This window comes from Pleuronectes platessa, chromosome 18 (assembly GCF_947347685.1).
Source record: "Pleuronectes platessa chromosome 18, fPlePla1.1, whole genome shotgun sequence".
Classification (NCBI taxonomy): Eukaryota; Metazoa; Chordata; class Actinopteri; order Pleuronectiformes; family Pleuronectidae; genus Pleuronectes; species Pleuronectes platessa.
The window spans coordinates 402,218-428,496 of record NC_070643.1 but is presented as its reverse complement, the minus strand read 5'-3'; positions in this window follow the sequence as shown (position 1 = coordinate 428,496).

Below are 26,279 nucleotides of genomic sequence, written 5' to 3'. Positions count from 1 at the left end.
AAGGACAGCTTTTTTTATTAATTTGATTTAAATATTTTTTTTTGTAAAAAATTTTTTAATATTATTTTGATTTATGTGCGCAGCAGGATGTGCGCCGCAGGATGTGCGCCCCACAGAATTTGCGCCCCACAGGATGTGCAAGCACAGTTTTTTTATTAATTTGATTTAAAAAAAAATTGTTGTAAAAATGTTTTAATATTATTTTGATTTATGTGCGCAGCAGGATGTGCGCTGGTGGATGTGCGCCCCACATAATTTGCGCCCCACAGGATGTGCAAGCACAGTTTTTTAATTAATTTGATGTAAATATTTTTTTTGTAAAAATGTTTTAATATTATTTTTATTTATGTGCGCAGCAGGATGTGCGCCCCACAGAATTTGCGCCCCACAGGATGTGCAAGCACAGTTTTTTATTAATTTGATTTAAAAAAATTTTTTTGTAAAAATGTTTTAATATTATTTTGATTTATGTGCGCAGCAGGATGTGCGCCGCAGGATGTGCGCCCCACAGAATTTGCGCCCCACAGGATGTGCAAGCACAGTTTTTTTATTAATTTGATTTAAATATTTTTTTTTGTAAAAATGTTTTAATATTATTTTTATTTATGTGCGCAGCAGGATGTGCGCCGCAGGATGTGCGCCCCACATAATTTGCGCCCCACAGGATGTGCAAGCACAGTTTTTTTATAAATTTGATTTAAAAAAAAAATTTTGTAAAAATGTTTTAATATTATTTTAATTTATGTGCGCAGCAGGATGTGCGCCGCAGGATGTGCGCCCCACAGAATTTGCGCCCCACAGGATGTGCAAGCACAGTTTTTTTATTAATTTGATTTAAAAAAAAAAAATTGTAAATTTTTTTTAATATTATTTTTATTTATTTGCGCAGCAGGATGTAAGCCGCAGGATGTTCGCCCCACAGAATTTGCGCCCCACAGGATGTGCAAGCACAGTTTTTTATTAATTTGATTTAAAAAAAATTTTTTGTAAAAATGTTTTAATATTATTTTGATTTATGTGCGCAGCAGGATGTGCGCCGCAGGATGTGCGCCCCACAGAATTTGCGCCCCACAGAATTTGCGCCCCACAGGATGTGCATGGACAGTTTTTTTATTAATTTGATTTAAAAAAAAAAATTGTAATATGTTTTTAATATTATTTTTATTAATGTGCGCCGAAGGATGTGCGCCCCACAGAATTTGCGCCCCACAGGATGTGCAAGCACAGTTTTTTTATTAATTTGATTTAAATATTTTTTTTTGTAAAAATGTTTTAATATTATTTGTATTTATGTGCGCAGCAGGATGTGCGCAGCAGGATGTGCGCCACAGGATGTGCGCCCCACAGAATTTGCGCCCCACATAATTTGCGCCCCACAGGATGTGCAAGCACGGTTTTTTTATTAATTTGATTTAAATATTTTTTTTTGTAAAAATGTTTTAATATTATTTTTATTCATGTGCGCCCCACAGAATTTGCGCCCCACAGGATGTGCAAGGACAGTTTTTTTATTAATTTGATTTAAAAAAAAAATTGTAATTTGTTTTTAATATTATTTTTATTTATGTGCGCAGCAGGATGTGCGCCCCACAGAATTTGCGCCCCACAGGATGTGCAAGCACAGTTTTTTTATTAATTTGATTTAAATATTTTTTTTTGTAAAAATGTTTTAATATTAATTTTATTTATGTGCGCAGCAGGATGTGCGCCGCAGGATGTGCGCCCCACAGAATTTGTGCCCCACAGGATGTGCAAGCACAGTTTTTGTATTAATTTGATTTAAAAAAAAAAAATTGTAAATTGTTTTTAATATTATTTTTATTTATGTGCGCAGCAGGATGTGCGCCGCAGGATGTGCCCCACAGAATTTGCGCCCCACATAATTTGCGCCCCACAGGATGTGCAAGCACAGTTTTTTTATAAATTTGATTTAAAAAAAAAAAATTGTAATTTGTTTTTAATATTATTTTTATTTATGTGCGCAGCAGGATGTGCGCTGCAGGATGTGCGCCCCACATAATTTGCGCCCCACAGGAAGTGCAAGCACATTTTTTTATTAATTTGATTTAAATATTTTTTTTTGTAAAAATGTTTTAATATTATTTTTATGTATGTGCGCAGCAGGATGTGCGCCGCAGGATTTGCGCCCCACAGAATCTGCGCCCCACAGGATGTGCAACCACAGTTTTTTTATTAATTTGATTTAAAAAAAAAAATTGTAATTTGTTTTTAATATTATTTTTACTTATGTGCGCAGCAGGATGTGTGCTGCAGGATGTGCGCCCCACAGGATGTGCAAGCACAGTTTTTTTATTAATTTGATTTAAAAAAATAAAATTGTAAATTTTTTTTAATTTTATTTGTATTCATTTGCGCAGCAGGATGTGCGCTGCAGGATGTGCGCCCCACATAATTTGCGCCCCATAGGATGTGCAAGCACAGTTTTTTTATTAATTTGATTTAAAAAAAAATTTTTGTAGTTTGTTTTTAATATTATTTTTAGTTATGTGCGCAGCAGGATGTGTGCTGCAGGATTTGCGCCCCACAGAATTTGCGCCCCACAGGATGTGCAAGGACAGTTTTTTTATTAATTTGATTTAAAAAAAAAAATTGTAATTTGTTTTTAATATTATTTTTATTTATGTGCGCAGCAGGATGTGCGCCGCAGGATGTGCGCTCCACATAATTTGCGCCCCACAGGATGTGCAAGCACAGTTTTTTTATTAATTTGATTTAAATATTTTTTTTTGTAAAAATGTTTTAATATTATTTTTATTCATGTGCGCAGCAGGATTTGCGCCGCAGGATGTGAGCCCCACAGAATTTGCGCCCCACAGGATGTGCAAGGACAGTTTTTTTATTAATTTGATTTTAAAAAAAAAAATGTAATTTCTTTTTAATATTATTTTTATTTATGTGCGCAGCAGGATGTGCGCCGCAGGATGTGCGCCCCACAGAATTTGCGCCCCACAGGATGTGCAAGCACAGTTTTTTTATTAATTTGATTTAAAAAAAAAATTTTGTAAAAATGTTTTAATATTATTTTGATTTATGTGCTCAGCAGGATGTGCGTCGCAGGATGTGCGCCCCACAGGATGTGCAAGGACAGTTTTTTTATTAATTTGATTTAAAAAAAAAAAATTGTAATTTGTTTTTAATATTATTTTGATTTATGTGCGCAGCAGGATGTGCGCCGCAGGATGTGCGCCCCACAGAATTTGCGCCCCACAGGATGTGCAAGCACAATTTTTTTATTAATTTGATTTAAATATATATTTTTTTAAAAATGTTTTAATATTATTTTTATTTATGTGCGCAGCAGGATGTGCGCCGCAGGATGTGCGCCCCACAGAATTTGCGCCCCACAGGATGTGCAAGGACAGTTTTTTTATTAATTTGATTTAAAAAAAAAAATTGTAATTTGTTTTTAATATTATTTTTATTTATGTGCGCAGCAGGATGTGCGCCGCAGGATGTGCGCCCCACAGAATTTGCGCCCCACAGAATGTGCAAGCACAGTTTTTTTATTAATTTGATTTAAATATTTTTTTTTGAAAAAAATGTTTTAGTATTATTTTTATTTATGTGCGCAGCAGGATTTGCGCCGCAGGATGTGCGCCCCACAGAATTTGCGCCCCACAGGATGTGCAAGCACAGTTTTTTTATAAATTTGATTTAAAAAAAATTTTTTGTAAAAATGTTTCAATATTATTTTAATTTATGTGCGTAGCAGGATGTGCGCCGCAGGATGTGCGCCCCACAGGATGTGCAAGGACAGTTTTTTTATTAATTTGATTTGAAAAAAAAAATTGTAATTTGTTTTTAATATTATTTTTATTTATGTGCGCAGCAGGATGTGTGCTGCAGGATGTGCGCCCCACAGAATTTGTCCCCCACAGGATGTGCAAGCACAGTTTTTTTATTAATTTGATTTAAAAAATTTTTTTTGTAAAAATGTTTTAATATTATTTTGATTTATGTGCGCAGCAGGATGTGCGCCGCAGGATGTGCGCCCCACAGAATTTGCGCCCCACAGGATGTGCAAGCACAGTTTTTTTATTAATTTGATTTAAAAAAAAATTGTTGTAAAAATGTTTTAATATTATTTTGATTTATGTGCGCAGCAGGATGTGCGCTGGTGGATGTGCGCCCCACATAATTTGCGCCCCACAGGATGTGCAAGCACAGTTTTTTTATTAATTTGATGTAAATATTTTTTTTGTAAAAATGTTTTAATATTATTTTTATTTATGTGCGCAGCAGGATGTGCGCCCCACAGAATTTGCGCCCCACAGGATGTGCAAGCACAGTTTTTTTATTAATTTGATTTAAAAATAAATTGTTGTAAAAATGTTTTAATATTATTTTGATTTATGTGCGCAGCAGGATGTGCGCTGGTGGATGTGCGCCCCACATAATTTGCGCCCCACAGGATGTGCAAGCACGGTTTTTTTATTAATTTGATGTAAATATTTTTTTGTAAAAATGTTTTAATATTATTTTGATTTATGTGCGCAGCAGGATGTGCGCCGCAGGATGTGCAAGCACAGTTTTTTTATTAATTTGATTTAAATATTTTTTTTTGTAAAAATGTTTTAATATTATTTTGATTTATGTGCGCAGCAGGATGTGCGCCGCAGGATGTGCGCCCCACAGGATGTGCAAGGACAGTTTTTTTATTAATTTGATTTGAAAAAAAAAATTGTAATTTGTTTTTAATATTATTTTTATTTATGTGCGCAGCAGGATGTGCGCCGCAGGATGTGCGCCCCACATAATTTGCGCCCCACAGGATGTGCAAGCACAGTTTTTTATTAATTTGATTTAAAAAAAAATTTTTGTAGTTTGTTTTTAATATTATTTTTACTTATGTGCGCAGCAGGATGTGTGCTGCAGGATGTGCGCCCCACAGAATTTGCGCCCCACAGGATGTGCAAGCACAGTTTTTTTATTAATTTGATTTAAAAAAAAATTGTTGTAAAAATGTTTTAATATTATTTTGATTTATGTGCGCAGCAGGATGTGCGCTGGTGGATGTGCGCCCCACATAATTTGCGCCCCACAGGATGTGCAAGCACAGTTTTTTTATTAATTTGATGTAAATATTTTTTTTGTAAAAATGTTTTAATATTATTTTTATTTATGTGCGCAGCAGGATGTGCGCCCCACAGAATTTGCGCCCCACAGGATGTGCAAGCACAGTTTTTTTATTAATTTGATTTAAAAAAAAATTGTTGTAAAAATGTTTTAATATTATTTTGATTTATGTGCGCAGCAGGATGTGCGCCGCAGGATGTGCGCCCCACAGAATTTGCGCCCCACAGGATTTGCAAGCACAGTTTTTTTATTAATTTGATTTAAAAAAAAAAATTGTAATTTGTTTTTAATATTATTTTTATTCATGTGCGCAGCAGGATGTGTGCCGCAGGATGTGCGCCCCACATAATTTGCGCCCCACAGGATGTGCAAGCACAGTTTTTTTATTAATTTGATTTAAAAAAAAAAAATTGTTGATTTTTTTTAATTTTATTTTTATTTATTTGCGCAGCAGGATGTGCGCTGCAGGATGTGCGCCCCACAGAATTTGCGCCCCACAGGATGTGCAAGCACAGTTTTTTTATTAATTTGATTTAAATATTTTTTTTTGTAAAAATGTTTTAATATTATTTTTATTTATGTGCGCAGCAAGATGTGCGCCTCAGGATGTGCAAGCACAGTTTTTTTATTAATTTGATTTAAATATTTTTTTTTGTAAAAATGTTTTAATATTATTTTTATTTATGTGCGCAGCAAGATGTGCGCCTCAGGATGTGCAAGCACAGTTTTTTTATTAATTTGATTTAAATATTTTTTTTTGTGAAAAATGTTTTAATATTATTTTTATTCATGTGCGCAGCAGGATTTGCGCAGCAGGATGTGCGCCCCACAGAATTTGCGCCCCACAGGATGTGCAAGGACAGTTTTTTTATTAATTTGATTTAAAAAAAAAAATTGTAATTTGTTTTTAATATTATTTTTATTTATGTGCGCAGCTGGAAGTGCGCCGCACAGAATTTGCGCCCCACAGGATGTGCAAGCACATTTTTTTTATTAATTTGATTTAAAAAAAAAAAATTGTAAATTTTTTTTAATTTGATTTTTATTTATTTGTGCACCAGGATGTGCGCTGCAGGATGTGCGCCCCACATAATTTGCGCCCCACAGGATGTGCAAGCAAGGTTTTTTATTAGTTATATTTAAATATTTTTTTTTGTAAAAATGTTTTAATATTATTTTTATTTATGTGCGCAGCAGGATGTGCGCCGCAGGATGTGCGCCCCACAGAATTTGCGCCCCATAGAATTTGCGCCCCACAGGATGTGCAAGCACAGTTTTTTTATTAATTTGATTTAAAAAAAAAAATTGTAAATTGTTTTTAATATTATTTTTATTTATGTGCGCAGCAAGATGTGCGCCTCAGGATGTGCGCCCCACACAATTTGCGCCCCACAGGATGTTCAAGCACAGTTTTTTTAATAATTTGATTTAAATATTTTTTTTTGTAAAAATGTTTTAATATTATTTTTATTTATGTGCGCAGCAGGATGTGTGCCACAGGATGTGCGCCCCACAGAATTTGCGCCCCACAGGATGTGCAAGCACAGTTTTTTTATTAATTTGATTTAAAAAAAAAATTGTAATTTGTTTTTAATATTATTTTTATTTATGTGCACAGCAGGATGTGCGCCGCAGGATGTGCGCCCCACAGAATTTGCGCCCAACAGGATGTGCAAGCACAGTTTTTTTATTAATTTGATTTAAATATTTTTTTTTGTAAAAATGTTTTAATATTATTTTTATTCATGTGCGCAGCAGGATTTGCACCGCAGGATGTGCGCCCCACAGAATTTGCGCCCCACAGGATGTGCAAGGACAGTTTTTTTATTAATTTGATTTAAAAAAAAAATTGTAATTTGTTTTTAATATTATTTTTATTTATGTGCGCAGCAGGATGTGCGCCGCAGGATTTGCGGCCCACAGAATTTGCGCCCCACAGGATGTGCAAGCAGAGTTTTTTTATTAATTTGATTTAAATATTTTTTTTTGTAAAAATGTTTTAATATTATTTTTATTTATGTGCGCAGAAGGATGTGCGCCGCAGGATGTGCGCCCCACAGAATTTGCGCCCCACAGGATGTGCAAGCACAGTTTTTTTATTAATTTGATTTAAATATTTTTTTTTGTAAAAATGTTTTAATATTATTTTTATTTATGTGCGCAGCAGGATGTGCGCCGCAGGATGTGCGCCCCACAGAATTTGCGCCCCACAGGATCTGCAAGCACAGTATTTTTATTAATTTGATTTAAAAAAAAAACAATTGTAAATTGTTTTTAATATTATTTTTATTTATGTGCGCAGCAGGATGTGCGCCGCAGGATGTACAAGCACAGTTTTTTTATTATTTTGATTTAAATATTTTTTTTTGTAAAAATGTTTTAATATTATTTTTATTTATGTGCGCAGCAGGATGTGCGCCGCAGGATATGCGCCCCACAGAATTTGCGCCACACAGGATGTGCAAGGACAGTTTTTTTATTAATTTGATTTAAAAAAAAAATTGTAATTTGTTTTTAATATTATTTTTATTTATGTGCACAGCAGGATGTGCGCCGCAGGATGTGCGCCCCACAGAATTTGTGCCCCACAGGATGTGAAAGGACAGTTTTTTTATTAATTTTATTTAAAAAAAAAAATTGTAATTTGTTTTTAATATTATTTTTATTTATGTGCGCAGCAGGATGTGCGCCGCAGGATGTGCGCCCCACAGAATTTGCGCCCCACAGGATGTGCAAGCACAGTTTTTTTATTAATTTGATTTAAATATTTTTTTTTGTAAAAATGTTTTAATATTATTATTATTAATGTGCGCAGCTGGATATGCGCCGCATGATGTGCGCCCCACATAATTTGCGCCCCACAGGATGAGCAAGCACAGTTTTTTTATTAATTGTTTTAAATATTTTTTTTGTAAAGATGTTTTAATATTATTTTTATCTATGTGCGCAGCAGGATGTGCGCCGCAGTCTGTGCGCCCCACATAATTTGCGCCCCACAGGATGTGCAACCACAGTTTTTTATTAATTTGATTTAAATATTTTTTTCTGTAAAAATGTTTTAATATTATTTTTATTTATGTGCGCAGCAGGATGTGCGCCGCAGGATTTGCGCCCCACAGAATTTGCGCCCCACAGGATGTGCAAGGACAGTTTTTTTATTAATTTGATTTAAAAAAAAAATTGTAATTTGTTTTTAATATTATTTTTATTTATGTGCTTAGCAGGATGTGCGCCCCACATAATTTGCGCCCCAAAGGATGTGCAAGCACAGTTTTTTTATTAATTTGATTTAAATATATTTTTTTGTAAAAATGTTTTAATATTATTTTTATTTATGTGCGCAGCAGGATGTGCGCCCCACATAATTTGCGCCCCACAGGATGTGCAAGCACATTTTTTTTATTAATTTGATTTAAAAAAAAAAATTGTAAATTTTTTTTAATTTTATTTTTATTTATTTGCACAGCAGGATGTGCGCCCCACATAATTTGCGCCCCACAGGATGTGCAAGCACAGTTTTTTTATTAGTTATATTTAAATATTTTTTTTTGTAAAAATGTTTTAATATTATTTTTATTTATGTGCGCAGCAGGATGTGCGCCGCAGGATGTGCGCCCCACAGAATTTGCGCCCCACAGGATGTGCAAGGACAGTTTTTTTATTAATTTGATTTAAAAAAAAAATTGTAATTTGTTTTTAATATTATTTTTATTTATGTGCGCAGCAGGATGTGCGCCCTAATGAATTTGCGCCCCACAGGATGTGCAAGCACAGTTTTTTTATTAATTTGATTTAAATATTTTTTTTGTAAAAATGTTTTAATATTATTTTTATTTATGTGCGCAGCAGGATGTGCAAGCACAGTTTTTTTATTAATTTGATTTAAATATATTTTTTTGTAAAAATGTTTTAATATTATTTTTATTTATGTGCGCAGCAGAATGTGCGCCACAGGATGTGCGCCCCACATAATTTGCGCCCCACAGGATGTGCAAGCAAATTTTTTTTATTAATTTGACTTAAAAAAAAAAAATTGTAATTTGTTTTTAATATTATTTTTATTTATGTGCGCAGCAGGATGTGCGCCCCACAGAATTTGCGCCCCACAGGATGTGCAAGCACAGTTTTTTTATTAATTTGATTTAAATATTTTTTTTTGTAAATTTGTTTCAATATTATTTTTATTTATGTGCGCAGCAGGATGTGTGCCGCAGGATGTGCGCTCCACAGAATTTGCGCCCCACAGGATGTGCAAGCACAGTTTTTTTATTCATTTGATTTAAATATTTTTTTTTGTAAAAATGTTTTAATATTATTTTTATTTATGTGCGCCCCACAGAATTTGCGCCCCACAGGATGTGCAAGCACAGTTTTTTTATTAATTTGATTTAAATATTTTTTTTTGTAAAAATGTTTTAATATTATTTTTATTTATGTGCGCAGCAGGATGTGCGCCCCACAGAATTTGCGCCCCACAGGATGTGCAAGCACAGTTTTTTTATTAATTTGATTTAAATATTTTTTTTTGTAAAAATGCTTTAATATTATTTTTATTTATGTGCGCAGCAGGATGTGTGCCGCAGGATGTGCGCCCCACAGAATTTGCTTCCCACAGGATGTGCAAGGACAGTTTTTTTATTAATTTGATTTAAATATTTTTTTGTAAAAATGTTTTAATATTATTTTTATTTATGTGCGCAGCAGGATGTGCGCCGCAGGATGTGCGCCCCACATAATTTGCGCCCCACAGGATGTGCAAGGACAGTTTTTTTATTAATTTGATTTAAATATTTTTTTGTAAAAATGTTTTAATATTATTTTTATTTATGTGCGCAGCAGGATGTGCGCCGCAGGATGTGCGCCCCACATAATTTGCGCCCCACAGGATGTGCAAGCACAGTTTTTTTATTAGTTATGTTTAAATATTTTTTTTTGTAAAAATGTTTTAATATAATTTTTATTTATATGCGCAGCAGGATGTGCGCCGCAGGATGTGCGCCCCACGGAATTTGCGCCCCACAGGATGTGCAAGCACAGTTTTTTTATTAATTTGATTTAAATATTTTTTTTTGTAAAAATGTTTTAATATTATTTTTATTTATGTGCGCAGCAGGATGTGCGCCGCAGGATGTGCGCCCCACAGAATTTGCGCGCCACAGGATGTGCAAGCACAGTTTTTTTATTAATTTGATTTAAAAAAAAAAATTGTAAATTGTTTTTAATATTATTTTTATTTATGTGCTTAGCAGGATGTGCGCCGCAGGATGTGCGCCCCACATAATTTGCGCCCCACAGGATGTGCAAGGACAGTTTTTTTATTAATTTGATTTAAAAAAAAAATTGTAATTTGTTTTTAATATTATTTTTATTTATGTGCTTAGCAGGATGTGCGCCGCAGGATGTGCGCCCCACATAATTTGCGCCCCACAGGATGTGCAAGCACAGTTTTTTTATTAATTTGATTTAAATATTTTTTTTTGTAAAAATGTTTTAATATTATTTTTATTTATGTGCGCAGCAGGATGTGCGCCCCACAGAATTTGCGCCCCACAGGATGTGCAAGCACAGTTTTTTTATTAATTTGATTTAAATATTTTTTTTGTAAAAATGTTTTAATATTATTTTTATTTATGTGCGCAGCAGGATGTGCAAGCACAGTTTTTTTATTAATTTGATTTAAATATTTTTTTTGTAAAAATGTTTTAATATTATTTTTATTTATGTGCGCAGCAGGATGTGCAAGCACAGTTTTTTTATTAATTTGATTTAAATATATTTTTTTGTAAAAATGTTTTAATATTATTTTTATTTATGTGCGCAGCAGAATGTGCGCCGCAGGATGTGCGCCCCACATAATTTGCGCCCCACAGGATGTGCAAGCACATTTTTTTTATTAATTTGACTTAAAAAAAAAAAATTGTAATTTGTTTTTAATATTATTTTTATTTATGTGCGCAGCAGGATGTGCGCCCCACAGAATTTGCGCCCCACAGGATGTGCAAGCACAGTTTTTTTATTAATTTGATTTAAATATTTTTTTTTGTAAATTTGTTTCAATATTATTTTTATTTATGTGCGCAGCAGGATGTGTGCCGCAGGATGTGCGCTCCACAGAATTTGCGCCCCACAGGATGTGCAAGCACAGTTTTTTTATTCATTTGATTTAAATATTTTTTTTTGTAAAAATGTTTTAATATTATTTTTATTTATGTGCGCCCCACAGAATTTGCGCCCCACAGGATGTGCAAGCACAGTTTTTTTATTAATTTGATTTAAATATTTTTTTTTGTAAAAATGTTTTAATATTATTTTTATTTATGTGCGCAGCAGGATGTGCGCCCCACAGAATTTGCGCCCCACAGGATGTGCAAGCACAGTTTTTTTATTAATTTGATTTAAATATTTTTTTTTGTAAAAATGCTTTAATATTATTTTTATTTATGTGCGCAGCAGGATGTGCGCCGCAGGATGTGCGCCCCACATAATTTGCGCCCCACAGGATGTGCAAGCACAGTTTTTTTATTAGTTATGTTTAAATATTTTTTTTTGTAAAAATGTTTTAATATAATTTTTATTTATATGCGCAGCAGGATGTGCGCCGCAGGATGTGCGCCCCACGGAATTTGCGCCCCACAGGATGTGCAAGCACAGTTTTTTTATTAATTTGATTTAAATATTTTTTTTTGTAAAAATGTTTTAATATTATTTTTATTTATGTGCGCAGCAGGATGTGCGCCGCAGGATGTGCGCCCCACAGAATTTGCGCGCCACAGGATGTGCAAGCACAGTTTTTTTATTAATTTGATTTAAAAAAAAAAATTGTAAATTGTTTTTAATATTATTTTTATTTATGTGCTTAGCAGGATGTGCGCCGCAGGATGTGCGCCCCACATAATTTGCGCCCCACAGGATGTGCAAGGACAGTTTTTTTATTAATTTGATTTAAAAAAAAAATTGTAATTTGTTTTTAATATTATTTTTATTTATGTGCGCAGCAGGATGTGCGCCCCACAGAATTTGCGCCCCACAGGATGTGCAAGGACAGTTTTTTTATTAATTTGATTTAAATATTTTTTTTTGTAAAAATGTTTTAACATTATTTTTATTTATATGCGCAGCAGGATGTGCGCCGCAGGATTTGCGCCCCACAGAATTTGCGCCCCACAGAATGTGCAAGCACAGTTTTTTTATTAATTTGATTTTAATATATTTTTTTGTAAAAATGTTTTAATATTATTTTTATTTATGTGCAGAGCAGGATATGCGCCGCAGGATGTGCGCCCCACATAATTTGCGCCCCACAGGATTTGCAAGCACAGTTTTTTTATTAATTTGATTTAAATATTTTTTTTTGTAAAAATGTTTTAATATTATTTTTATTCATGTGCGCAGCAGGATGTGCGCCGCAGGATGTGCAAGCACAGTTTTTTTATTAATTTGATTTAAATATTTTTTTTTGTAAAAATGTTTTAATATTATTTTTATTCATGTGCGCAGCAGGATTTGTGCCGCAGGATGTGCGCCCCACAGAATTTGCGCCCCACAGGATGTGCAAGCACAGTTTTTTTATTAATTTGATTTAAATATTTTTTTTGTAAAAATGTTTTAATATTATTTTTATTTATGTGCGCAGCAGGATGTGCAAGCACAGTTTTTTTATTAATTTGATTTAAATATTTTTTTTGTAAAAATGTTTTAATATTATTTTTATTTATGTGCGCAGCAGGATGTGCAAGCACAGTTTTTTTATTAATTTGATTTAAATATATTTTTTTGTAAAAATGTTTTAATATTATTTTTATTTATGTGCGCAGCAGAATGTGCGCCGCAGGATGTGCGCCCCACATAATTTGCGCCCCACAGGATGTGCAAGCACATTTTTTTTATTAATTTGACTTAAAAAAAAAAAATTGTAATTTGTTTTTAATATTATTTTTATTTATGTGCGCAGCAGGATGTGCGCCCCACAGAATTTGCGCCCCACAGGATGTGCAAGCACAGTTTTTTTATTAATTTGATTTAAATATTTTTTTTTGTAAATTTGTTTCAATATTATTTTTATTTATGTGCGCAGCAGGATGTGTGCCGCAGGATGTGCGCTCCACAGAATTTGCGCCCCACAGGATGTGCAAGCACAGTTTTTTTATTCATTTGATTTAAATATTTTTTTTTGTAAAAATGTTTTAATATTATTTTTATTAATGTGCGCCCCACAGAATTTGCGCCCCACAGGATGTGCAAGCACAGTTTTTTTATTAATTTGATTTAAATATTTTTTTTTGTAAAAATGTTTTAATATTATTTTTATTTATGTGCGCAGCAGGATGTGCGCCCCACAGAATTTGCGCCCCACAGGATGTGCAAGCACAGTTTTTTTATTAATTTGATTTAAATATTTTTTTTTGTAAAAATGCTTTAATATTATTTTTATTTATGTGCGCAGCAGGATGTGCGCCGCAGGATGTGCGCCCCACATAATTTGCGCCCCACAGGATGTGCAAGCACAGTTTTTTTATTAGTTATGTTTAAATATTTTTTTTTGTAAAAATGTTTTAATATAATTTTTATTTATATGCGCAGCAGGATGTGCGCCGCAGGATGTGCGCCCCACGGAATTTGCGCCCCACAGGATGTGCAAGCACAGTTTTTTTATTAATTTGATTTAAATATTTTTTTTTGTAAAAATGTTTTAATATTATTTTTATTTATGTGCGCAGCAGGATGTGCGCCGCAGGATGTGCGCCCCACAGAATTTGCGCGCCACAGGATGTGCAAGCACAGTTTTTTTATTAATTTGATTTAAAAAAAAAAATTGTAAATTGTTTTTAATATTATTTTTATTTATGTGCTTAGCAGGATGTGCGCCGCAGGATGTGCGCCCCACATAATTTGCGCCCCACAGGATGTGCAAGGACAGTTTTTTTATTAATTTGATTTAAAAAAAAAATTGTAATTTGTTTTTAATATTATTTTTATTTATGTGCGCAGCAGGATGTGCGCCCCACAGAATTTGCGCCCCACAGGATGTGCAAGGACAGTTTTTTTATTAATTTGATTTAAATATTTTTTTTTGTAAAAATGTTTTAACATTATTTTTATTTATATGCGCAGCAGGATGTGCGCCGCAGGATTTGCGCCCCACAGAATTTGCGCCCCACAGAATGTGCAAGCACAGTTTTTTTATTAATTTGATTTTAATATATTTTTTTGTAAAAATGTTTTAATATTATTTTTATTTATGTGCAGAGCAGGATATGCGCCGCAGGATGTGCGCCCCACATAATTTGCGCCCCACAGGATTTGCAAGCACAGTTTTTTTATTAATTTGATTTAAATATTTTTTTTTGTAAAAATGTTTTAATATTATTTTTATTCATGTGCGCAGCAGGATGTGCGCCGCAGGATGTGCAAGCACAGTTTTTTTATTAATTTGATTTAAATATTTTTTTTTGTAAAAATGTTTTAATATTATTTTTATTCATGTGCGCAGCAGGATTTGTGCCGCAGGATGTGCGCCCCACAGAATTTGCGCCCCACAGGATGTGCAAGCACAGTTTTTTTATTAATTTGATTTAAATATTTTTTTTGTAAAAATGTTTTAATATTATTTTTATTTATGTGCGCAGCAGGATGTGCAAGCACAGTTTTTTTATTAATTTGATTTAAATATTTTTTTTGTAAAAATGTTTTAATATTATTTTTATTTATGTGCGCAGCAGGATGTGCAAGCACAGTTTTTTTATTAATTTGATTTAAATATATTTTTTTGTAAAAATGTTTTAATATTATTTTTATTTATGTGCGCAGCAGAATGTGCGCCGCAGGATGTGCGCCCCACATAATTTGCGCCCCACAGGATGTGCAAGCACATTTTTTTTATTAATTTGACTTAAAAAAAAAAAATTGTAATTTGTTTTTAATATTATTTTTATTTATGTGCGCAGCAGGATGTGCGCCCCACAGAATTTGCGCCCCACAGGATGTGCAAGCACAGTTTTTTTATTAATTTGATTTAAATATTTTTTTTTGTAAATTTGTTTCAATATTATTTTTATTTATGTGCGCAGCAGGATGTGTGCCGCAGGATGTGCGCTCCACAGAATTTGCGCCCCACAGGATGTGCAAGCACAGTTTTTTTATTCATTTGATTTAAATATTTTTTTTTGTAAAAATGTTTTAATATTATTTTTATTTATGTGCGCCCCACAGAATTTGCGCCCCACAGGATGTGCAAGCACAGTTTTTTTATTAATTTGATTTAAATATTTTTTTTTGTAAAAATGTTTTAATATTATTTTTATTTATGTGCGCAGCAGGATGTGCGCCCCACAGAATTTGCGCCCCACAGGATGTGCAAGCACAGTTTTTTTATTAATTTGATTTAAATATTTTTTTTTGTAAAAATGCTTTAATATTATTTTTATTTATGTGCGCAGCAGGATGTGTGCCGCAGGATGTGCGCCCCACAGAATTTGCTTCCCACAGGATGTGCAAGGACAGTTTTTTTATTAATTTGATTTAAATATTTTTTTGTAAAAATGTTTTAATATTATTTTTATTTATGTGCGCAGCAGGATGTGCGCCGCAGGATTTGCGGCCCACAGAATTTGCGCCCCACAGGATGTGCAAGGACAGTTTTTTTATTAATTTGATTTAAAAAAAAAATTGTAATTTGTTTTTAATATTATTTTTATTTATGTGCGCAGCAGGATGTGCGCCGCAGGATGTGCGCCCCACAGAATTTGCGCCCCACAGGATGTGCAAGGACAGTTTTTTTATTAATTTGATTTAAAAAAAAAATTGTAATTTGTTTTTAATATTATTTTTATTTATGTGCGCAGCAGGATGTGCGCCGCAGGATGTGCGCCCCACAGAATTTGCGCCCCACAGGATGTGCAAGCACAGTTTTTTTATTAATTTGATTTAAATATTTTTTTTTGTAAAAATGTTTTAATATTATTATTATTAATGTGCGCAGCTGGATATGCGCCGCATGATGTGCGCCCCACATAATTTGCGCCCCACAGGATGAGCAAGCACAGTTTTTTTATTAATTGTTTTAAATATTTTTTTTGTAAAGATGTTTTAATATTATTTTTATCTATGTGCGCAGCAGGATGTGCGCCGCAGTCTGTGCGCCCCACATAATTTGCGCCCCACAGGATGTGCAACCACAGTTTTTTATTAATTTGATTTAAATATTTTTTTCTGTAAAAATGTTTTAATATTATTTTTATTTATGTGCGCAGCAGGATGTGCGCCGCAGGATTTGCGCCCCACAGAATTTGTGCCCCACAGGATGTGCAAGGACAGTTTTTTTATTAATTTGATTTAAAAAAAAAATTGTAATTTGTTTTTAATATTATTTTTATTTATGTGCTTAGCAGGATGTGCGCCCCACATAATTTGCGCCCCAAAGGATGTGCAAGCACAGTTTTTTTATTAATTTGATTTAAATATATTTTTTTGTAAAAATGTTTTAATATTATTTTTATTTATGTGCGCAGCAGGATGTGCGCCCCACATAATTTGCGCCCCACAGGATGTGCAAGCACATTTTTTTTATTAATTTGATTTAAAAAAAAAAATTGTAAATTTTTTTTAATTTTATTTTTATTTATTTGCACAGCAGGATGTGCGCCCCACATAATTTGCGCCCCACAGGATGTGCAAGCACAGTTTTTTTATTAGTTATATTTAAATATTTTTTTTTGTAAAAATGTTTTAATATTATATATATTTATGTGCGCAGCAGGATGTGCGCCGCAGGATGTGCGCCCCACAGAATTTGCGCCCCACAGGATGTGCAAGGACAGTTTTTTTATTAATTTGATTTAAAAAAAAAATTGTAATTTGTTTTTAATATTATTTTTATTTATGTGCGCAGCAGGATGTGCAAGCACAGTTTTTTTATTAATTTGATTTAAATATATTTTTTTGTAAAAATGTTTTAATATTATTTTTATTTATGTGCGCAGCAGAATGTGCGCCACAGGATGTGCGCCCCACATAATTTGCGCCCCACAGGATGTGCAAGCAAATTTTTTTTATTAATTTGACTTAAAAAAAAAAAATTGTAATTTGTTTTTAATATTATTTTTATTTATGTGCGCAGCAGGATGTGCGCCCCACAGAATTTGCGCCCCACAGGATGTGCAAGCACAGTTTTTTTATTAATTTGATTTAAATATTTTTTTTTGTAAATTTGTTTCAATATTATTTTTATTTATGTGCGCAGCAGGATGTGTGCCGCAGGATGTGCGCTCCACAGAATTTGCGCCCCACAGGATGTGCAAGCACAGTTTTTTTATTCATTTGATTTAAATATTTTTTTTTGTAAAAATGTTTTAATATTATTTTTATTTATGTGCGCCCCACAGAATTTGCGCCCCACAGGATGTGCAAGCACAGTTTTTTTATTAATTTGATTTAAATATTTTTTTTTGTAAAAATGTTTTAATATTATTTTTATTTATGTGCGCAGCAGGATGTGCGCCGCAGGATGTGCGCCCCACATAATTTGCGCCCCACAGGATGTGCAAGCACAGTTTTTTTATTAGTTATGTTTAAATATTTTTTTTTGTAAAAATGTTTTAATATAATTTTTATTTATATGCGCAGCAGGATGTGCGCCGCAGGATGTGCGCCCAACGGAATTTGCGCCCCACAGGATGTGCAAGCACAGTTTTTTTATTAATTTGATTTAAATATTTTTTTTTGTAAAAATGTTTTAATATTATTTTTATTTATGTGCGCAGCAGGATGTGCGCCGCAGGATGTGCGCCCCACAGAATTTGCGCGCCACAGGATGTGCAAGCACAGTTTTTTTATTAATTTGATTTAAAAAAAAAAATTGTAAATTGTTTTTAATATTATTTTTATTTATGTGCTTAGCAGGATGTGCGCCGCAGGATGTGCGCCCCACATAATTTGCGCCCCACAGGATGTGCAAGGACAGTTTTTTTATTAATTTGATTTAAAAAAAAAATTGTAATTTGTTTTTAATATTATTTTTATTTATGTGCTTAGCAGGATGTGCGCCGCAGGATGTGCGCCCCACATAATTTGCGCCCCACAGGATGTGCAAGCACAGTTTTTTTATTAATTTGATTTAAATATTTTTTTTTGTAAAAATGTTTTAATATTATTTTTATTTATGTGCGCAGCAGGATGTGCGCCCCACAGAATTTGCGCCCCACAGGATGTGCAAGCACAGTTTTTTTATTAATTTGATTTAAATATTTTTTTTGTAAAAATGTTTTAATATTATTTTTATTTATGTGCGCAGCAGGATGTGCAAGCACAGTTTTTTTATTAATTTGATTTAAATATTTTTTTTGTAAAAATGTTTTAATATTATTTTTATTTATGTGCGCAGCAGGATGTGCAAGCACAGTTTTTTTATTAATTTGATTTAAATATATTTTTTTGTAAAAATGTTTTAATATTATTTTTATTTATGTGCGCAGCAGAATGTGCGCCGCAGGATGTGCGCCCCACATAATTTGCGCCCCACAGGATGTGCAAGCACATTTTTTTTATTAATTTGACTTAAAAAAAAAAAATTGTAATTTGTTTTTAATATTATTTTTATTTATGTGCGCAGCAGGATGTGCGCCCCACAGAATTTGCGCCCCACAGGATGTGCAAGCACAGTTTTTTTATTAATTTGATTTAAATATTTTTTTTTGTAAATTTGTTTCAATATTATTTTTATTTATGTGCGCAGCAGGATGTGTGCCGCAGGATGTGCGCTCCACAGAATTTGCGCCCCACAGGATGTGCAAGCACAGTTTTTTTATTCATTTGATTTAAATATTTTTTTTTGTAAAAATGTTTTAATATTATTTTTATTTATGTGCGCCCCACAGAATTTGCGCCCCACAGGATGTGCAAGCACAGTTTTTTTATTAATTTGATTTAAAAAAAAAATTGTAATTTGTTTTTAATATTATTTTTATTTATGTGCACAGCAGGATGTGCGCCGCAGGATGTGCGCCCCACAGAATTTGTGCCCCACAGGATGTGAAAGGACAGTTTTTTTATTAATTTTATTTAAAAAAAAAAATTGTAATTTGTTTTTAATATTATTTTTATTTATGTGCGCAGCAGGATGTGCGCCGCAGGATGTGCGCCCCACAGAATTTGCGCCCCACAGGATGTGCAAGCACAGTTTTTTTATTAATTTGATTTAAATATTTTTTTTTGTAAAAATGTTTTAATATTATTATTATTAATGTGCGCAGCTGGATATGCGCCGCATGATGTGCGCCCCACATAATTTGCGCCCCACAGGATGAGCAAGCACAGTTTTTTTATTAATTGTTTTAAATATTTTTTTTGTAAAGATGTTTTAATATTATTTTTATCTATGTGCGCAGCAGGATGTGCGCCGCAGTCTGTGCGCCCCACATAATTTGCGCCCCACAGGATGTGCAACCACAGTTTTTTATTAATTTGATTTAAATATTTTTTTCTGTAAAAATGTTTTAATATTATTTTTATTTATGTGCGCAGCAGGATGTGCGCCGCAGGATTTGCGCCCCACAGAATTTGCGCCCCACAGGATGTGCAAGGACAGTTTTTTTATTAATTTGATTTAAAAAAAAAATTGTAATTTGTTTTTAATATTATTTTTATTTATGTGCTTAGCAGGATGTGCGCCCCACATAATTTGCGCCCCAAAGGATGTGCAAGCACAGTTTTTTTATTAATTTGATTTAAATATATTTTTTTGTAAAAATGTTTTAATATTATTTTTATTTATGTGCGCAGCAGGATGTGCGCCCCACATAATTTGCGCCCCACAGGATGTGCAAGCACATTTTTTTTATTAATTTGATTTAAAAAAAAAAATTGTAAATTTTTTTTAATTTTATTTTTATTTATTTGCACAGCAGGATGTGCGCCCCACATAATTTGCGCCCCACAGGATGTGCAAGCACAGTTTTTTTATTAGTTATATTTAAATATTTTTTTTTGTAAAAATGTTTTAATATTATTTTTATTTATGTGCGCAGCAGGATGTGCGCCGCAGGATGTGCGCCCCACAGAATTTGCGCCCCACAGGATGTGCAAGGACAGTTTTTTTATTAATTTGATTTAAAAAAAAAATTGTAATTTGTTTTTAATATTATTTTTATTTATGTGCGCAGCAGGATGTGCGCCCTAATGAATTTGCGCCCCACAGGATGTGCAAGCACAGTTTTTTTATTAATTTGACTTAAAAAAAAAAAATTGTAATTTGTTTTTAATATTATTTTTATTTATGTGCGCAGCAGGATGTGCGCCCCACAGAATTTGCGCCCCACAGGATGTGCAAGCACAGTTTTTTTATTAATTTGATTTAAATATTTTTTTTTGTAAATTTGTTTCAATATTATTTTTATTTATGTGCGCAGCAGGATGTGTGCCGCAGGATGTGCGCTCCACAGAATTTGCGCCCCACAGGATGTGCAAGCACAGTTTTTTTATTCATTTGATTTAAATATTTTTTTTTGTAAAAATGTTTTAATATTTTTTTTATTTATGTGCGCCCCACAGAATTTGCGCCCCACAGGATGTGCAAGCACAGTTTTTTTATTAATTTGATTTAAATATTTTTTTTTGTAAAAATGTTTTAATATTATTTTTATTTATGTGCGCAGCAGGATGTGCGCCGCAGGATGTGCGCCCCACATAATTTGCGCCCCACAGGATGTGCAAGCACAGTTTTTTTATTAGTTATGTTTAAATATTTTTTTTTGTAAAAATGTTTTAATATAATTTTTATTTATATGCGCAGCAGGATGTGCGCCGCAGGATGTGCGCCCCACGGAATTTGCGCCCCACAGGATGTGCAAGCACAGTTTTTTTATTAATTTGATTTAAATATTTTTTTTTGTAAAAATGTTTTAATATTATTTTTATTTATGTGCGCAGCAGGATGTGCGCCGCAGGATGTGCGCCCCACAGAATTTGCGCGCCACAGGATGTGCAAGCACAGTTTTTTTATTAATTTGATTTAAAAAAAAAAATTGTAAATTGTTTTTAATATTATTTTTATTTATGTGCTTAGCAGGATGTGCGCCGCAGGATGTGCGCCCCACATAATTTGCGCCCCACAGGATGTGCAAGGACAGTTTTTTTATTAATTTGATTTAAAAAAAAAATTGTAATTTGTTTTTAATATTATTTTTATTTATGTGCTTAGCAGGATGTGCGCCGCAGGATGTGCGCCCCACATAATTTGCGCCCCACAGGATGTGCAAGCACAGTTTTTTTATTAATTTGATTTAAATATTTTTTTTGTAAAAATGTTTTAATATTATTTTTATTTATGTGCGCAGCAGGATGTGCAAGCACAGTTTTTTTATTAATTTGATTTAAATATTTTTTTTGTAAAAATGTTTTAATATTATTTTTATTTATGTGCGCAGCAGGATGTGCAAGCACAGTTTTTTTATTAATTTGATTTAAATATATTTTTTTGTAAAAATGTTTTAATATTATTTTTATTTATGTGCGCAGCAGAATGTGCGCCGCAGGATGTGCGCCCCACATAATTTGCGCCCCACAGGATGTGCAAGCACATTTTTTTTATTAATTTGACTTAAAAAAAAAAAATTGTAATTTGTTTTTAATATTATTTTTATTTATGTGCGCAGCAGGATGTGCGCCCCACATAATTTGCGCCCCAAAGGATGTGCAAGCACAGTTTTTTTATTAATTTGATTTAAATATATTTTTTTGTAAAAATGTTTTAATATTATTTTTATTTATGTGCGCAGCAGGATGTGCGCCCCACATAATTTGCGCCCCACAGGATGTGCAAGCACATTTTTTTTATTAATTTGATTTAAAAAAAAAAATTGTAAATTTTTTTTAATTTTATTTTTATTTATTTGCACAGCAGGATGTGCGCCCCACATAATTTGCGCCCCACAGGATGTGCAAGCACAGTTTTTTTATTAGTTATATTTAAATATTTTTTTTTGTAAAAATGTTTTAATATTATTTTTATTTATGTGCGCAGCAGGATGTGCGCCGCAGTCTGTGCGCCCCACATAATTTGCGCCCCACAGGATGTGCAAGCACAGTTTTTTTATTAATTTGATTTAAATATATTTTTTTGTAAAAATGTTTTAATATTATTTTTATTTATGTGCGCAGCAGGATGTGCGCCCCACATAATTTGCGCCCCACAGGATGTGCAAGCACATTTTTTTTATTAATTTGATTTAAAAAAAAAAATTGTAAATTTTTTTTAATTTTATTTTTATTTATTTGCACAGCAGGATGTGCGCCCCACATAATTTGCGCCCCACAGGATGTGCAAGCACAGTTTTTTTATTAGTTATATTTAAATATTTTTTTTTGTAAAAATGTTTTAATATTATATATATTTATGTGCGCAGCAGGATGTGCGCCGCAGGATGTGCGCCCCACAGAATTTGCGCCCCACAGGATGTGCAAGGACAGTTTTTTTATTAATTTGATTTAAAAAAAAAATTGTAATTTGTTTTTAATATTATTTTTATTTATGTGCGCAGCAGGATGTGCAAGCACAGTTTTTTTATTAATTTGATTTAAATATATTTTTTTGTAAAAATGTTTTAATATTATTTTTATTTATGTGCGCAGCAGAATGTGCGCCACAGGATGTGCGCCCCACATAATTTGCGCCCCACAGGATGTGCAAGCAAATTTTTTTTATTAATTTGACTTAAAAAAAAAAAATTGTAATTTGTTTTTAATATTATTTTTATTTATGTGCGCAGCAGGATGTGCGCCCCACAGAATTTGCGCCCCACAGGATGTGCAAGCACAGTTTTTTTATTAATTTGATTTAAATATTTTTTTTTGTAAATTTGTTTCAATATTATTTTTATTTATGTGCGCAGCAGGATGTGTGCCGCAGGATGTGCGCTCCACAGAATTTGCGCCCCACAGGATGTGCAAGCACAGTTTTTTTATTCATTTGATTTAAATATTTTTTTTTGTAAAAATGTTTTAATATTTTTTTTATTTATGTGCGCCCCACAGAATTTGCGCCCCACAGGATGTGCAAGCACAGTTTTTTTATTAATTTGATTTAAATATTTTTTTTTGTAAAAATGTTTTAATATTATTTTTATTTATGTGCGCAGCAGGATGTGCGCCCCACAGAATTTGCGCCCCACAGGATGTGCAAGCACAGTTTTTTTATTAATTTGATTTAAATATTTTTTTTTGTAAAAATGCTTTAATATTATTTTTATTTATGTGCGCAGCAGGATGTGTGCCGCAGGATGTGCGCCCCACAGAATTTGCTTCCCACAGGATGTGCAAGGACAGTTTTTTTATTAATTTGATTTAAATATTTTTTTGTAAAAATGTTTTAATATTATTTTTATTTATGTGCGCAGCAGGATGTGCGCCGCAGGATGTGCGCCCCACATAATTTGCGCCCCACAGGATGTGCAAGCACAGTTTTTTTATTAGTTATGTTTAAATATTTTTTTTTGTAAAAATGTTTTAATATAATTTTTATTTATATGCGCAGCAGGATGTGCGCCGCAGGATGTGCGCCCCACGGAATTTGCGCCCCACAGGATGTGCAAGCACAGTTTTTTTATTAATTTGATTTAAATATTTTTTTTTGTAAAAATGTTTTAATATTATTTTTATTTATGTGCGCAGCAGGATGTGCGCCGCAGGATGTGCGCCCCACAGAATTTGCGCGCCACAGGATGTGCAAGCACAGTTTTTTTATTAATTTGATTTAAAAAAAAAAATTGTAAATTGTTTTTAATATTATTTTTATTTATGTGCTTAGCAGGATGTGCGCCGCAGGATGTGCGCCCCACATAATTTGCGCCCCACAGGATGTGCAAGGACAGTTTTTTTATTAATTTGATTTAAAAAAAAAATTGTAATTTGTTTTTAATATTATTTTTATTTATGTGCTTAGCAGGATGTGCGCCGCAGGATGTGCGCCCCACATAATTTGCGCCCCACAGGATGTGCAAGCACAGTTTTTTTATTAATTTGATTTAAATATTTTTTTTTGTAAAAATGTTTTAATATTATTTTTATTTATGTGCGCAGCAGGATGTGCGCCCCACAGAATTTGCGCCCCACAGGATGTGCAAGCACAGTTTTTTTATTAATTTGATTTAAATATTTTTTTTGTAAAAATGTTTTAATATTATTTTTATTTATGTGCGCAGCAGGATGTGCAAGCACAGTTTTTTTATTAATTTGATTTAAATATTTTTTTTGTAAAAATGTTTTAATATTATTTTTATTTATGTGCGCAGCAGGATGTGCAAGCACAGTTTTTTTATTAATTTGATTTAAATATATTTTTTTGTAAAAATGTTTTAATATTATTTTTATTTATGTGCGCAGCAGAATGTGCGCCGCAGGATGTGCGCCCCACATAATTTGCGCCCCACAGGATGTGCAAGCACATTTTTTTTATTAATTTGACTTAAAAAAAAAAAATTGTAATTTGTTTTTAATATTATTTTTATTTATGTGCGCAGCAGGATGTGCGCCCCACAGAATTTGCGCCCCACAGGATGTGCAAGCACAGTTTTTTTATTAATTTGATTTAAATATTTTTTTTTGTAAATTTGTTTCAATATTATTTTTATTTATGTGCGCAGCAGGATGTGTGCCGCAGGATGTGCGCTCCACAGAATTTGCGCCCCACAGGATGTGCAAGCACAGTTTTTTTATTCATTTGATTTAAATATTTTTTTTTGTAAAAATGTTTTAATATTATTTTTATTTATGTGCGCCCCACAGAATTTGCGCCCCACAGGATGTGCAAGCACAGTTTTTTTATTAATTTGATTTAAATATTTTTTTTTGTAAAAATGTTTTAATATTATTTTTATTTATGTGCGCAGCAGGATGTGCGCCCCACAGAATTTGCGCCCCACAGGATGTGCAAGCACAGTTTTTTTATTAATTTGATTTAAATATTTTTTTTTGTAAAAATGCTTTAATATTATTTTTATTTATGTGCGCAGCAGGATGTGCGCCGCAGGATGTGCGCCCCACATAATTTGCGCCCCACAGGATGTGCAAGCACAGTTTTTTTATTAGTTATGTTTAAATATTTTTTTTTGTAAAAATGTTTTAATATAATTTTTATTTATATGCGCAGCAGGATGTGCGCCGCAGGATGTGCGCCCCACGGAATTTGCGCCCCACAGGATGTGCAAGCACAGTTTTTTTATTAATTTGATTTAAATATTTTTTTTTGTAAAAATGTTTTAATATTATTTTTATTTATGTGCGCAGCAGGATGTGCGCCGCAGGATGTGCGCCCCACAGAATTTGCGCGCCACAGGATGTGCAAGCACAGTTTTTTTATTAATTTGATTTAAAAAAAAAAATTGTAAATTGTTTTTAATATTATTTTTATTTATGTGCTTAGCAGGATGTGCGCCGCAGGATGTGCGCCCCACATAATTTGCGCCCCACAGGATGTGCAAGGACAGTTTTTTTATTAATTTGATTTAAAAAAAAAATTGTAATTTGTTTTTAATATTATTTTTATTTATGTGCGCAGCAGGATGTGCGCCCCACAGAATTTGCGCCCCACAGGATGTGCAAGGACAGTTTTTTTATTAATTTGATTTAAATATTTTTTTTTGTAAAAATGTTTTAACATTATTTTTATTTATATGCGCAGCAGGATGTGCGCCGCAGGATTTGCGCCCCACAGAATTTGCGCCCCACAGAATGTGCAAGCACAGTTTTTTTATTAATTTGATTTTAATATATTTTTTTGTAAAAATGTTTTAATATTATTTTTATTTATGTGCAGAGCAGGATATGCGCCGCAGGATGTGCGCCCCACATAATTTGCGCCCCACAGGATTTGCAAGCACAGTTTTTTTATTAATTTGATTTAAATATTTTTTTTTGTAAAAATGTTTTAATATTATTTTTATTCATGTGCGCAGCAGGATGTGCGCCGCAGGATGTGCAAGCACAGTTTTTTTATTAATTTGATTTAAATATTTTTTTTTGTAAAAATGTTTTAATATTATTTTTATTCATGTGCGCAGCAGGATTTGTGCCGCAGGATGTGCGCCCCACAGAATTTGCGCCCCACAGGATGTGCAAGCACAGTTTTTTTATTAATTTGATTTAAATATTTTTTTTGTAAAAATGTTTTAATATTATTTTTATTTATGTGCGCA